Here is a 16924-nt window from a genome sequence, read left to right as displayed (position 1 = left end):
GAAAAAAGTGTATTGGATTAAAATCGCTCACTGCCCCTTTAAGGTGTCGGGGAGTGAGGTTTACACAAACTGCACAGCACTTGACTGGCTTGCCTCCATTACACATGGATGGACGGCTCTGTTTTGGATGGACTTGAAAGGATGGGAGGAGGCGGGCAACCTGCCCATACAATATAGTTAGCCTATTTGGGACCATGTTACCCAAGTCAGATGGGCCGTTCCAACATCAAGTGGGCTGCCCGCAACAGAGATTTTTTTATTTTTTTTATAGACGGGCTCTGGCTGCAATAGACATAGGAAAAACAGGCACAGACAATTTTTTTCCCCCCAACATCGGCCCTGCGGCCCAAGAGTGGGCCGGCCCATCTGGCAATGCCAGATTGCCAGTCCGAGCCTCCTCTCATTACAATACAACACATTCTTCTACTTTGGCCCAGTAGATTTCTGCTTGAGCTCAGTCAGTTTCTTAATTGGATATGCTGTGTGTTTGTGGATGCGGTAATTCAATTATTATTTCAAATCACACTATATGACAATCTCTCATTAAAATAATTCATGGCGTCTTACTTTCTAGTATATAGTGTATGAAAGGTCATGAAACAGCTGCATGTGGGGGAAAAAAGGAGACCCTGAAGATAAGATCCTGCCTCCTTTATCTCCTCCATACACATGGCCGATGTAAAATGGGCATGATTGTCAGTTTAGAGGTTTAAGGAACTGACAGAGGTTGTTGAACCCAGCTTCCTGGGATGTCAGCATTTAGGGTCAACCAAGGACTTCAACCATTGTTCATTGGGGACGAGCAACACAGGGAGGCGAAATTAATCAGCAAAAATGAGTTCTTTGGTGAACACTCGAGTGAATTAGCGATGTTGACCGATAGCAAGCTGTTGCATCACAGAGTTACAGCACTAACTCTCAAAAGATGACTTGTATTGTGAACAAATGCATATGATTTACACAAAATAAACAGGCTTGATATATGTTATGGTCAAACAAACAACATACTGTTGTTGATGCTGGAAACAATGTCCTCAACTTTTGAACAATAAGGTCTTGGAATTTGGGTGAATTCATTATTTTGACAAAAGTTGTCAGACAAAAAAAGAAGAAATCTTAAAGATTCCCTCTTGACCTCTAGTAGCACTATGGAGACCTTTTTTTTCTTTGTGTGGGTCCCTGTTTTGTTTATCTTGTGCACGCACATGAAAACTCACATGTATGTGTGCACACAAGCAGGTGATGCGATACACATTCCTGCCAATGGTTTCACACTATTCCAAAATTTCGCGGAACAATGCATCATCAGGGGCAGAAAAGACAACTGTTGGCAAAGCTGGATTCAAACCACTTGGATTTAGAGCACATTTGTTAGAACTTGAGGATACATTCACAAGTAACACTTGATGTAAATTTGGCTTTTGTTCATTTTCAAAAAAAGACAACCAAACCTCCACAGGGCATGTTTATCTCAGGGTCTGCTTGCTGGCCATTTTTCAGGGCTTTAAACTTCATCTAACAGTGTAGGCCGATCAGCAGATGGGGTTCGGGGAGAGAAATTAAGTGCAGTTTCAACTCTGTCATCTGTAGCAGAGCAGGTGATTTAGGGGGCTTTAGTGTAGCCAAGGGACAGACACCTTTTAGCGTAACTAGGGGGGCAGATCAAAAAGCCAAATAAATCCAGCCTTTCTGCTTCCACAGAGGCACAGGTCGGTCACACACACGAAGCAGGTCTACACACAGGCAAGAGGTGGAACTACCGGAACAGAGAGAGAGGAACAGGCTGTCTCCGCGAGGTGGTCAGAGATAGGTGTGCAGGATCAGGTGACTGGCAAAGAGTAAGAAACTCTGAGGGCATCTGGTGGACAGGTGGGGAAAAGCAAAGCCTGGAAGTGTTCTTACAGAGCCGTGAGGTTGAATGGAAAGACAGGGAAACAGTGCAGGTGTCGCCATGACATTGATGAACGATAGCGTTGTACTAAAAATACCGTGATTAGAATGTATCTGGATTTGAAGCCATATTATTTTCTCAGTCATCAAATGGTGAGGGATATAGCTGCTGCAGTATAAATAGACACAACATGGCCTCTGTGCAAAAAAACTATACCTCCCTGTCATTCTCTCCAATGACACTTAGAGGAAACACATCATTTCCTCATCACGGATCACAGGCGGGGTCACAAAAGTGCCGCTCAATTACCAGTCTTAGTGGCAGGGGGAATCGGCCGACCGTAACGGCGGCCACAAAAGAACCAGGTAGCATTCAACAGGAAACATCACCTCGGCCAATTACCCGTGAGCTCATATGTTGCCAAAACAGCCATTAATCCGAGCGGTGAGCACACAGAGGGTTAGTGTAGCTTCCAAGGCCTCCGCCAAGGGTGAGAGGACTCACAGGGTGGCAGACAAAGGAGGACGTATGTGATATGGCAAACAAAAGAATTGATCATTTGTTATGGGTTTCTGGCACATTAGTTCAGTCCCTCACAACATGTGGTGAAACGGCACAGAAAGGTGTTCATTCTTTTCTTTATTCACCACTTCACCAGGACCTGCAACTGGTGAAATTTACTTTTTATACTTTAAGCAGACTTTCCATAGCATTCCACCACTGTCTGTCCCTGACACTGCTGAACTGCTGTCACATGGCGAACCCAATAATACAAACCAGTTACAAGGAGGGAGCCTGACATCTTGCAAACTTTCTAAAGGTATGTGTGATATGACAAACGATGAAGGCTCGGACATATGAAAAAAAAGAAAAAGAAGTGAAACCAGACTTCTAGGAGACTCATAGCACACTTCAGTCCGTACACCGCCGGAATAATGGCAGAAACACCACTTGGGTCACAAATCTACTGGGAGCCACGTGTCCCGTCATCACAGAGGTCATCTAAAGAACTGGCCGAGCAAAAATCATGAAGCAATATGTGCCAACCAGACAAGTGAATTAGGCGTGTTTGCGGTAGGAAGACCAGAGGAGGGTATAGTATCTTGACATCACAACATTCCCTACACCGTACACTGAAGGTATGTGATGGCGGAAAGTTTCATACAGTGAGAATGAGCTATGACTGAATCAATGAATAATGAATAAAGTGTGCTGTTAACAGAAATCTCTGCCGTCTGGGAGGCCTCTGGATAAGCTTTACTTTACTTAATACCCGCTTGTCAGTCCAGCAAAAAGTGCATTACAGTGGTCTAGTCTGCTGGAAATAAAAGCATGAACCAGCTTTTCAGAGTGTAGCTGAGACAAGAAGCATCAGACTTTTGAGTTATTTTGAAGATATAAGGCAATCTTTGAGATATTAAATTGTATCCATTTTTTTTTTAGCGAGTACAAACTGTACTGGATGCATTAGCCTTTCAAAAGGGCTGCAGAAATATGCTGCAGGCATTCGGACACGGAGACAGGTGTAACTACTTACATTAACAATGGCCCTGTTCCATTTCTGTGTCCCAGAGAGACATGTCGGTGAAACAGCATGCGCAAAATCAGAGCGCTGGAACCGACGTACCTGAGTGGAATGCAGCGATCGTTTATTATTGTTATAAAGTGCACCTGGACTTCTCCTTCTAGGACATGCTAAAGTGTCCATGTTAAAAAAGACCTCCAAAAAAGAGACGGTGGGTATGAGCTGGTCTGAACATCTGCACCTCAATTTAGCAATGATTTAAGGAAGAGTCTCAAAATAGCGGTGAGGTGTGTTGTAAGAACTTCTGATGAAACATGTAGTTTTCAGCCACATAACATTTTTTATTCATTCCACCAACTCAGCCTGAAATAGCTCTGGAACTATTGGGTGTATTCCCATGAAATTTTTCTACAGACACTCTGTTTTGATGGATCCCTGAATCCAATCACAGAGTCAAAATTTCAGTTTGCGTCTGATCTACGACCTTACAGCATTTTTTATCGCCAAAAGACAAATGTTGGCAATGCAGTACCCTATAGCAGTACGGCCTTAGTGCTGTGTTGGGTCTGTGTGTTTTACTTCCTCTTTTTTTACCTGACCCCAGGTTCTGCCCTCCCCCTTTCATACGTTGCTGGATCACGCAGACCCAACACACGCCGCTGACATGGGAGCACGTTGCTGACGGTGGCATTTACCTCAAAGAGGGCCGGCGTCTCTTGATTGTGACACTACTAAATGAGCTGCGTGCGCTAAATTAATTTTACTTAAGCCTATCTTTGAGTTACCATGTACCCTCAGAAGCAGTCCTCCTTACCGGTTTGGCCAAAAGAAGTGGCAGAGGACCAATAAATGTGCCTGACCAAGAGCTGTGTTAGTTATTGTCTGTGTTGTTTCCCCCTTTTGTTTTCAAATGGTCTGACCGGACAATATATATGTCATTAAATCAAGTACTTTTCACTATAATCACAGCTTGCCAGTTCATCCTGATTCCACATGTGGGCAACTTGTAAATGAGGACCTTCACTGAACGAAGTCCCCTATTGCCAGCAATTCATTATCTGGGTCTCCCCTATGACGACCAGCCAAACCAATGCAATTGAGATGTTTTCAAACTTTGACTGCACATGGCGACGAGTGCAGAAAACCCTCTTAACAAGTCCAAATCATACCTTTCATTAAACAAAGTTCAAGAGCGTGTTTACACTTGACCGGGGTGTCCACCCAACACCCAACACCACTGGACTGTTGGTTTGCCAGAGAGGCAGATAAATGTTTGTTTACCCTGAGGTAAGTCATTGGTGGGGAATGCAAGCTGTTTAGGGCAGGACGCTGCCGATACTTTGTTTGTGTATGTGTGTGGCCATGAATACACACACATACTGTAGTATGTGATTGGCTCCATGTATGTGTATACAACCTTACCCGGGGCCAAACGGTATTTACAGCAAACATGTGTAAGCACTTGAGGGCCACTGTGTGTAAACTCTGTATGAAAACCAATTTAGCGTAGTAAATATGAAATGGTGACATGTTTATGCAAATGTAATTAGCAAACTAATGGGTTTTCACATCAACAGATATTGATTGAGAACATCTGCTTGATGTGTGAGGTCATCACATTCCTCAGGGAAAGGTTGCATTACAGCAACCAACGTCTAATCAGGCACAGTAAGCGGTGGTCTGCCGAGCCAGGAGCAAAATAACACAAGTTATAGAAAATAAGAGCTCGTCACTCCATCACAACTTTTCTTAGGAACTCTGAATCTGATCAGCGAGATCCGTGTCCAAAGTCACTATGGCGCTTAAACTCTGTTCTATAAACACTGCATCCTATTGCAAACATATGTATATTGCAGCATATAGGATAGTCATCAATGTAATAAATGTAACTATGGCCAGATGGTTGGGCACATTCCTATAACGGCAAATTTTAGTACATGTTCATTCGAGTGAGAAGCCAATATCATCACATCGATCTACTCTTATGTTAAGAGAAAAATCAAAGTCATCGCCATTTAATCGTTATGCCAAATATGCTTTTAAAGCACCGTCAAAGCAGCCTCACTGTCTGTTAAATAGCAAAGTAGCTGCAAGGGATGACAGGCAGGTTTATCTTTCACAACTTAATAGCTTCAAATCTTGATGCATGCCTTTCTTATGTTCAGGGAATTCGGTGAGGTCAAATGCTTCTCTTGGTTGATTTGGCGACACTTGTGGTCACCGGTGGTAACAGCACTTGTGTTTGAGTGTTTATATCCCAAAGTTCTGGTCAAAATGTAATGTTTTGACAGTTGGGGGCGAAAATGGGCCTGAAGCAGACGCAGTATTGGATTTAGTTTTCTCTTATCTTTGTCAAACTTAACGTTTTGGACATGTGTAGGTTTGAACAAACCACATTTCGGGGCCTATCGTTTCGAGGTCTTTGTCTAACAGCTCATTGTGGTTGTTGTTTGCTTTTTCTACCATTCCTCCCTTGCATTTAATACTCTAATTACACGAAAGCACCAGAAAATATACCGGACGACATGACACATCTCGTTCTGCAGACCCATTTGTGTCTACAGCACCGCTGACCTTGGAGGACAAACACATTGCATTTTTGCGTGGCAGCCTGTGGTTTGCTGGTTGCTAACTCGCTTACATTTTTTTTTCCAGTGCAAGCTAGTTGGCCTTGCCTGCTTGCATTAGCACTAATTCTCACTGAGGCGCAGAGCCACGGTATCGCGGTCCCGCGGATACACGCTTCTGAACCAATTGTGAGTCGGTCTCGAGCTGTCTGTCGTGACGTTTCAACTTGTTGTCATGGCATCAACTGGCTAATTAAAACCAAACTTACAAGAAAAATTAACGCTTGAAATCAGCGTGATAAGAGGTTTCAAAAAGAAACTTGATACTGTACTGTGATTTTTTTTCAGTTCATGTCCCATCCACTAACATGCAGGAAGCAGGGTTAATGACATATACTGCAGCCGGCCACCAGGGGGCAGTTGAAATGTTTTGGCTTCACTTTTGGGAAAACTCATGTCTGTTGCAAAATAGTCGGTGACACGCTTCTGTCAACGATATGAAGTTATAAATAGAATCACAATGCAGTCTGAGCCAATGTGAATCCAATGAGTTGAAACTTCAAGTGGGGAAGAAAAAATATCTTTTCCATTTCCAGGAAATATCTTCACGTCACAGGGCTTCATGTTGTAGTTTCATCACTGACATATTCCAAATAGTTGGAATAACTTCATAAAGAATACTGACTTGTGTTGTGTTGACTGATCCATCAATAAAAATTAAAAAAAATATATCATGTCCCAAGTCGCCAGGAGCTCGGGCAACATTTCAGAGTGTCAGGTTCATATTTTATGGCTTGCGATGATCAGTGGCGGGATCCTGACAACAAAAATACAGTCAGATTTATTCACAAACTTATCAAGTCTTTAGACGCGTGGTGTCTGTTTTTTGTTAACCTGATTGCTTGGAGAGTAAATGGAGCTGACAATAGTGATCTTCTCGTGTATACTCTGCAGGCTCACCCAATCTGTTTCCTAAACCAAACAGGATCCTGTCATCTACCGCGCAAATGTAAAGCAACATTATTCCACATCTGAGCCTTTGAAGTCGACGCGAACGCAGGAGCGAATACTTTGCACAGGTATGAATGTGAAGGTCAGGAAACATTGAGAACTCAGCGAAAGGTTGAAAGACTCCGGTCGGAACGCGGATTACGTCTCATGAACTCAATCCCTTTAAGCCATGTCACAAACCCAGCAAAGTGTTAGACAGATTCCGCTGCAAGAATTCATCATGACATCTTAAAACCATTTTGCGCACAGCAGCAGAATAATATCATTACAGTTTGCAGAGGTGTTGCTTAAAACGCCAGATCTGTCTCTACCTTTATCTCCGGTGCTTTTTGATGCTCCGTTCCAACTTTGTTTTTTTATTCGGAACATCATCATCTGACCTCTTCGACTGAAGGTCAGTGCCCATATTAGGCACAAGAATGCACCTGCTCATCCTTGGAATAATTTGGATATGAAAAGCTTTGAATGCATGCTTTGTCGTAGCGGTGACTAGAAACGGAAAACACATAAATAACGACAAAAGAAAACAACAACTTTGGCCCTCACTTGAGACATACGGTCGTATGGTTGTAGAAGCTGAGATCCGGTCAGATGCGGGGCCTGTGTCGATTATCTGCAGTCTGATAGCATTACACTCTCTTTCCTGCTGATGGCTCCCTAAACATCCGTTTATACTGTAGTTTTCGTTTTCCCTCACTTTAGTATCCCTGCTGCTGATCATGGGAGTCATCCCCCCACCCTCTGTTGTTTTTACTTGACTGGGCAGGTGGCATCCTCTCGCCCAATATACGCTCCACGCGTCAGCTCATACGTTGCGTGACATGTAAAGCAAAAAACAATCCATAAAGTAAGTTATAGTCTGCTGACTCCGTAAGGGATCTAAAGCCCTCGTCTCCTTTAACAGCCTCTGGGCTATTATACAGTACAATAATGCTACTGTGTGCCTCCATCCTGCCCACAAGCCAAAAGTGCTCGCCGCTTTAAATTGGACAATGCAATTCATTTCACTTTGAATTTACAATATGTACGGAAGGTGGAGGAGAGATGTGGCTATTGGCACACGCGCGTGCTCTCACAGCCTGAACTTTACATAGGAGATATGAACAAACCTGACAGCAGCACTCACAATACCATGTAGAGTAACAAAAGCACGACTGCAGGATCAAAACAGATGTTTTACATCTGGACCGACTTCTGCAAAAACCTGAAAACATTACTTATTATTTCAATTACTCGTGTCCTACAATGTAATTAGACATCATAGGGGAAAGCCATAGGCTGCATTTCAGCAACCCAAAAGATCTCGGGTGCGTGTGCCAATTCAGTTTAGTGGAACTCTAATTGGACACATGTGGTAAGATGTGTCCAAGTGCTAATTCATGAGGAACCCCCAGTAACATGCAGCCAGTCTGTGTGGCATTCGGCTGCATGAGCTGTCAGGGAGAGGTGAGGGAGAGGGCGTGAAAACCCACAAAGGCCCCCACTTGACCACGGTTTCACGAACTACATGTACGCAGGTGACCACCTGTACTCTATGCAGTAAGTCTTTAATCGCCAGTTCACCAAATGACCACATTTTTTTCCCCACCTCATATTTAATGATATTTAGCCGCACAGTAGTTTTGGTTTGATTTGTCTCTTTGTTTCCTGCTGCCACCCCGGTCCCATAGAAGTGCACGGAATTGGTTGGTTAATCCACAGAGATCTCTACTTACTGATTTCATCATAACCTCTGTGGAACATTGTCTGATCATGCTGGAGAAACAATGGGCAGCAGGTTTCACACAAACTTGTCATTGCCAGCTTGAGTGTCATATATGCTGTCATTAAAGCAAGAGGGGGACAAACTAATTCATGTACATTTTTTCAAAGATTCACCTCTTCACACATAATTAAGATGATATCATCACTAGTAATGAAAAATGTTGTTTTTACATTCAAAACGCAAAGGGAGTGCTTTTCTCCTCCAGTCGCCAAGTGCTTGCTCATTGTGGGATTTGTTGGGCTTTCCCCGTAATATTGTAATCTTGACCTCACTATGTAAAATGAGACAATGAATGTTGTGATTTTGAATTGAAAGTATCTTGACTTGTGGTCTCATACAATGTCCTCATAATTTCACCTTTAAAATGATTTAATGATTTAATTGTATTGATCGCTCACAATATCAGGGACCCAAAACAAATGTACTTCTCTGGTATAGAAATGATGTGGGAAAAAAACTTGGCTTAATGACACTAGTACCATACTACTATGACCATGAGTCAAAATCACTCATGAGCAATTCTGACATGAATAAACAATTGAGACAAGATGTGCATTTATTTATGTTTACATTTTACGAGGAATAATTATGTATATTTTCTACATCAATTTCAAGTTCTATATATTTTGTTGTATTTTTGTTTTCTTTTTACTTAATTATGTATAGTAAAGTTTATAAACTGTGTAATATCAAGCCTCAGGTACATTTCTTCACTCTGGTTTGATGGCGACATTTTAAGGAATCATTGACATTTTTTGCATCGGCTGATATATATTTTAGCGGAATGTTTCTACTGTCTAATATCAGTGTCCGCATCGGCCCCCAACAATCCATATCAGTCGGGCTCTAATTTTTTATCATCCTCAGAGTAATCCTGACTACACTTTGACTTACTACACCTCAACCCATTTATCAGCAGCATGTTGTTTGCATGTCCACCCACAGCGAGCGAGCGGCACGCCAGAATAGTGTACGTGACTCCGCAGAAAAAGAGAGGAAACCTCAACACATGATGTGTGAAGTGAATTCCGAATTCGACAGGTCAAGGGGAGCCATTCAAACCCAGCAGGGACTTACACAAGATGCTGAAATTAGCAGGTTAGTTAGCGGGTTAAGGTGACCAACGGGCCAGATAGACACTGTGTACTGAGATCCGAGAAGAGAGCTCTTTGAAATACGAGCACGGCACTCAACCTAAGCCCCGACAACCGATTATATAGCTGAACTATCTAAATGATTTGTCTCCTGCCATTTCAGTGATCTGCCTCCCGGTGAAACCCGACGCCGACCGCTGCATGCTTCTATCTACAGAGCCCAACACAACTGGTGGCCTGTTGTCGAATACACGGTGTCTTCAGTTGAACAACTTGCAGTGATTTACCTAAGTGAGATATCGGCTATCTCCTCAGTCTCCCAGAAGGGAAACATGACGCACCGCGATATTGTTCCTTCAGCTCGGAGGAATTCACACTAAATCAACGAGACAAACATTCGCCAGAGTGCTTCAGCAACCGGTGTCCTATTGAGATCACAGACAGGCAAACACACACACACACACACACACACATTCAGTAGTCTGAGAACTCATGTGCCGTACTCCAAACCGCTGATTTGTCACCAAAAATTATGCCATAAAACGTGTATTTAATAAACTAAAAACTAATACAGATTAAAATGTTTGAAATGTATTGTCATTTGCATTGATTGTGTTGAACCTGCTAACACCACTACTCACACACCACTGCTCAGCTCACCCACTTCATCAGGCTGGAAGTGAAAAGAAACTGGAGGGGCAGAGCATATTCTATCAGGCAATGCCACCATTTTTAAACTCCAATAATGCCATTTCATATCGCCCCTCATCATGACGTCATTCATGCCAAACGATTGGTTAATCTTAATAAGAAATAGACAGCATCTAATGTTATTGGTAGCAGAAGCGAATGTTTTAATTCTACCAGACGACGTCACTTTCTGACTTCATGGTGGCCAAGTGATGACATCATTCCTACCGCAGGATAGCAGATTATTCCTGCCAACAGTCCCACGGGATGAAAAGATGTGTCGCAAAAAGAGCCCCCCCCTCCGCCAACAGACGACCACATAGGTTGTATGTCCAGGCAACTTATTACGACCTATGTGGTCGTCTTAAAGAGCGCAGACCTCTACCGGCCACTAGAGGTCAGCGGCGGACGTACCGTCAACATGGTTACTCCGGCAAGTTTGTGTACGTAATTGGATTTTCTTATATTCTGTACAGTAATCGTGCTGATTCCCGGCGATGTCACCCTAACCCTAACCATCACCCTTACCTGTATAAGCTCATCAAACATGCGATGTTAAAGCAAATAATGATATAATAAAAATAATAATAATAAACGGTATTCGTGGCGTACCTCCTGTTGCCAGTGAGGTGCAAATTTAGGGTAACAGACGATTTGGTCGTATTTTGCACATAAGACATAGTTCATCATATGAGTTGGAGGACTTGTTGATACATAATACATTTTCTTTGTGACTTCTTCATGACCTCACTTATCACATGGTATCACATGGTAATAATAATATTAATAAGGTCATAATTATCGGATCAAAATAAGCTTTAGATTTAGATTGTCTCCACTATTTGCGGATATATCTTGGAAAATGTGTTTTTTGGACATACACACACACACACACAAGCACACACAGAACACTACCCTGCTTCAGGCTGCACTGGAGCCCAGGGTGATAACATAGAGTTCAGGATAAGAACATAAACATGTTCTTGCATGAGCGCCATTATCTAAATGAGCAAGTAAGTGGTTACAGCTCCTCAGCGATCACATTGCTCGGCAGCGGAGAGCGCAGGTATAGGTGCAGTGGCTGCCCCGTTAGCAAGAGGGACCTCGAGAGAGCAGATGCAGTTTAAAGAGCCAGAGATAAGACAACTGTGTTTACGAAGTCAAATGACTGTACTGCATTACTGCAGAGCAGACTGACGCGGGCTCTATGAATGTAAACGTTACAGTGAAAATGATTGAACTGCTGAGATCAGTGATGGCAAAAGCAGTAGAGTGCTTAGAGCAAAAATATATATATATTTTTTTTAACAATGCATTATGAGAATAAGATCTACATTTTAAATAACAAACACTCCAATGTCTCTCACTTCCGTTCCGCTGCCAGACAAAAACTAAAAGGAAAAAAAAACAAAACTGCATTTACTTTAAAAGACTTGGACTAAATCAAAATCGTTGCCAAAGGGAACAGTGCAGCCCTGCTGTTTGAAACTGTAGTAAGGAGGAGGAGAAAAACACTTCTGGAGAGCCTGCACCTCAGACTTTGCACCATGACGCCTATTAATAGAGCATCATGCTCTGCAGTGCACTATCTGCCGAGCGACACACTGCTGTGGCCTAGTATTTCCTCAGTGTACGGCACTTCACTTATCAGTCACACAAAGGCTTTGGCCAGTTTCCTTTTCCCCCATGTCGACTGCACTGACCTGCAAAATGGCCAAAGCAAGTGGGGACTTTTTTTCTTGCTTTTTTCGATTCTGGAAAAGTCACACGGGTAATGTTTGTTTTTCAGTCGGGAGGCTGCAGGCTGTGAAGCGAGGACACTTCCTCGCGGAGATCTTTTAAAACTCCAAAACGTAAACTGGGTCATTACGCTAAATTGAGTTTTGCCCCATGCCCATAATAGTAAGTAAACAAGTTTTCCAAATCCACGAAAACATATGAAAACGGCCACGGCCTCGGCTCGCACCGCAATCATGTTATTAATGGAAGAAACCAGATTGTTTGGATATCATATCCCCGTGATAATTAAATCCAAATGTTTTTGAAACGAAAGCTTATCCAGTACATGGCTGTTGGCTGTATCGCAGATGAATTGATTCGGTGTAAGTAAATAAACACGCCGGATAAGAGGGCTCTGTCCACGACCGAAAGCACACTCTAACCTTGTTTCTCTGTAAATCCGTAGAGGCGAGTGATGGCATCAGTATGACATCAGAACACCCTCATGGAGCGTGACGTGAAAAATGAAAACAGCTGACATCAGCTCTTCACATGAACACTTTAGAATTCTTCAAAACACAACACATGAGGTTCGTCGGACATCTTTCAGCTCGTCGGCCTACATTGCGCAAAGACTCCAATAGCCATTGCACTGTTCAAACAAGCAGAGCTCTCCGCCTCAACATTAGTCTCATAGTTTGACTCACCGGCATGCGCTGCTTGGGCAGCTGCTTTCCATAAACAGAAATTGGATTCACTTGTTTTAATTTGCTTCACTACTGTAGGCTCCGTCCATAACTCACTTCGGGTACGTGAGGAGCGTTTCATGTCCAATTTCCTGTGCAGTAATTACCCAGGAGGAGGAGAGAGTTGTCCCCTCACACCGGCCGCTGTGCCGCACCGCTCCCACATCCACCGACTGTTAAGCATGCAAAGCACACTGCCCGCCGCCACGCCGCTTTGCATAATGCACATCTGACAGTGTCTTCCTTCCTGCTGCGAGAGTCACTGCTGGTGGAAGTCTCTTGGAATATTGATAATGACGCCGTGGGGGAGGGGGTGATCATCGTGTGGACCCAAGGACTGTAGAATATTTCATCCCTGAGAAAGTTGGACATGCACGCTAGTATCCTGGTTCTGGGTTCAATGCTGTTCTTAAGCGTTGATGTTTGGGATATGATTTTTACATGCAACATAGCCACATGGTCATTCATATCCCTGAGTAATATTCTGTCCATGAGTGTCCTGGTGAACCCCGCCTCTCGCCCAATGTCAGCTGGGATTGGCTCCAGCCCCCCGTGACCCTTAAATGGATAAAGCGGCATCCGATGGATGGATGGATGGAGTGTCCTGGTGGCCTGCAACGCCCCTGGTTCCCTGACCCCCTCCCCTCATGTCTCAACTGTCAGCTAGTTAATAAAGGCATGTAATCCCCCCAAAAAGAATAATCATTGAAGCATTCATTTTAACGTTAACCCGGGTTTCTTTTCATTTACAGTAGTGCATGTGTTTCTCTGGCCCAAATTGCACTCACACACGTTTACAGACATTTCAAGTGCAAGTGAATACGTTTGCAACTTGGCCACTCACATCGCTGTTTCCCAGGTCACTAAACACTGGTGTACAAAGATATAGATTGAGAATGGTTTCAAAATACAGGGAATAGAGGAGAATCCCCTTGCCATTTTCCGATCATTATTATTATTGTGAAAAACTTTTATGAAATGATCACGCTGAAACTATTTCAACTGATGCGAGTGGCTCAGGTCATGAGAGGGTTTACTATAAATAGTCATCTGCGTTGCTATTGTTGACCTGAGTGACCAATGGTTTTCTTTGGAAAACACATAATGCCAATGGAATGAGGCAAGGGATGCTGCATTCAAGTGTTGTCAGAAACACTGTAGTAACAAATACAGATAAACTGGCAGTGTTCGAGTTGTGAGACTGAACAGAGAGCAAGCGGCTTCATCTGTGTTAGCTCAGAAGGATGCATCTAAGTATGAGTGATCTCATATTTCCCTCTGAAACTTTGTGTAGTAGCAGTGTAAACTAGCATATTACTCAAGTAAATACTGTAGAATATATGTTTATCAGTTTTTTTCATTTTATTTGTCAGCCATTTTAAAAATCGTAATTATGTTGATTTATATAAAATTTTGTTATTTGACTGTTTTCTAACAAATTAAAAGAAAACTCACAAGTGAGATGCAATATATAACAATATATAACTTTTTTATTCCTTATATGTATATATAAACCTCTACAAAAGGCCCTTACTTTTAGCAAAAGCATGTAACACCCATCAAGTAACATTTGAGACAGGTACTTGTACTTGAGAACAGTGTTGGGTCAATACAGTAATGTGATTATATTTTATAGTAGTGTGAGGGGCATTACAGTTACTAAACCCAGTAATGCTCTGTTACCTGGACATTTGGGAATCAGCTTTGTCACGGTCGTTGGTTGCAGACTTTGTATCAGTTTAGTCTCTTTGTACATACTGCAGTTTCCCAATTGTCGTCAACACGAAGAAAATGTGCAACAAGACAACGTAAGCTGACAGAAATGAAAATCCAAACTGACATCCTATCTATAGATAGTGAAAAATGGCAAAAGTCAAATTGTTATTCTTAGAAAACTCGTGTTTTTTCTCAGAGTCAAATCACGGCTATAGACTAAAGGTTTCTAAGGGGCAGTGTGTGGAATATAAAAATACTTTTCAAAAAGCACCATTTCACTGTGAAGTCCTATCTACCGATGAATCCAAGTATGAGAATTATTTGATCGTATACTTATATGGGCATTTTTTTATAATCATTATGGTAATAAGTGCATGATTATCAAGACATTCTGAAACAGCAAAACAGGCCAACAACTGTCTCATGATGAGCACGTGCATTTAATCACTTCCACCGAGGAGGGGTTATGTTTTCACCCCTGTCCTTTTGTTGCTTGGTCGGTTTGTCAGCATGACTACGCTAAATCTACTGAACTGATTTCCATGAATGATGGGACGTGGATCAAGAAAAAAAAAAAAATTACATTTTAGCCTGGTTCTGGAAAAAGGGGCGGATTCAGGAATTGATACACTTGATTCAACAATGCGAGGCGATTTTTTTTTAAAACATTTTTTCTCATGCATGAATCTTGAGAAAAAGGAAATCTGAAATATTTAGGAGACTGAAATCTGTGATATAGTGCAGCTTCATTGAATTTGAGGGGACTGCTGGCAGAATATATATGCGCTCAACTGCGAGCCATTCGGGTTGAAGTTAAATGGGGTTACGATGTCACCATTTTTCTTCATCCCATACTCCTTCTTCTTCTCATGGTCCATGAATCCGAGCGATTGAGAGGGGGTGTACTTTCAGAGGAGAAATGGGAGGAGTGCAAACGCGTATCAATAACTTTCACAGTTTCTGTCTCACATACCAGGGTTATTCGGGTGTTTGTGGACGACACACTGTCCTACTTTGTTCGACATTTGTTTGCCTTTAACTCGCGAATAACATTACTATAAAGAGCAATTCGTTTCGCTGTTGTGGACCCGTGTGGCCAGTGAGTTCATTGGAAAACATGCGCGGGAATGTGAATGCATATATGTTCCCATCATCTGTTGTCAGAAATGTTGAACGTAAGAGTTGCATTCATGTCAGCGACCTAATGGAAAACGCAGCCACGTTTATGAATTCTTCCCCCTTCTTGTTGTATTTTGTCTCTCTTATTGTAAATATATTTACACTCACTTCCATCTGTTTTTCATCTGTGCTTTTTTATCCCTTATTGTTTGCGCAGTCTGCGTGCATGGACATATGTGATGTCATCCATCACAAGAGCTTTCCCTATATCACAACCAGGACGCTGCTGTAACGGTGCAAAATGTCCTTGGTTTTGAAAATGCTTGGAACGCTTATGTGTCATTGGAGCCGGCCAAATCATTTCCCATAAAAGTGTACCATGCCCAGCAGGACACCTAGGAGTGCCACCGCCATGAGACCCATGGGATGCATCAATTTGAACATAGCCACCACGCATTCCTACTTCCATCTGTCAGGGTTTTTCCCGCCTGGCTAAACATGAGGGCGAATTTACAGTAGCTGCTCCCATACATATTTGACTGGTTGGCTGAGATTGGGACTTTTTAAGGTTTAACACAAACGCATGGTCTCTCAATTAGGCTAACAGACTTTTTTTTAGCCAAACGAAACGGATTCTGCTCTATTTGATGTGAATTGTTGTGTTGAATCCACTGTAAACATGATTCTTACAAATGCTTTACCATCTGTAAGAATCTTGTATTCTTCTTCACGAATTATCCGTAGTTTTCTCAGGGTGTATACCATATCTACAGTCAATGGTACGACTCCCTGGCCACGTCAATGAGTTTGTCCAGATGGAGTAACACTGTCATCCGCTTATTTCTAATGAGCTAATTTGTATTTCGGTTTCCACTGTTGTCTCCACACGTCTCAGGAAGGTCTGAGGTGCAGTGGATTAGTTGGATAAGTTGTTTGTATTCCACTGAATTATGATAATAAGATTCTCGCCAACGGGTAAACAATCACTGCAAAAAAAAATTTAAAATAATTCCTACACACTTGAGAGCAAAGCTAATGAGCGTCCAAACCACATGAAGTCAGGGTGTTTTGATTCATCCAT

At 42.5% G+C, this 16924-nt stretch overlaps 1 protein-coding gene across 6 annotated transcripts in view; it reads right to left on the bottom strand.

Moving 5' to 3' along the window:
* Positions 1-13181, bottom strand: part of myocd (myocardin) — a 106422-nt gene extending 93241 nt beyond the window's left edge. For all 6 annotated transcript variants that reach the window (XM_035611614.2, XM_035611616.2, XM_035611619.2 and 3 more), the window contains exon 1: positions 12970-13181. The gene's annotated coding sequence lies outside the window, so the exon portion shown is untranslated. The remainder of the gene's footprint in view (positions 1-12969) is intronic.
* Positions 13182-16924: the final 3743 nt, after the last annotated feature.

This window comes from Scophthalmus maximus, chromosome 16 (assembly GCF_022379125.1).
Source record: "Scophthalmus maximus strain ysfricsl-2021 chromosome 16, ASM2237912v1, whole genome shotgun sequence".
NCBI lineage: Eukaryota > Metazoa > Chordata > Actinopteri > Pleuronectiformes > Scophthalmidae > Scophthalmus > Scophthalmus maximus.
Note: the sequence above shows the minus strand (reverse complement) of the source record. Positions and strands in the feature narration are given on the sequence as shown.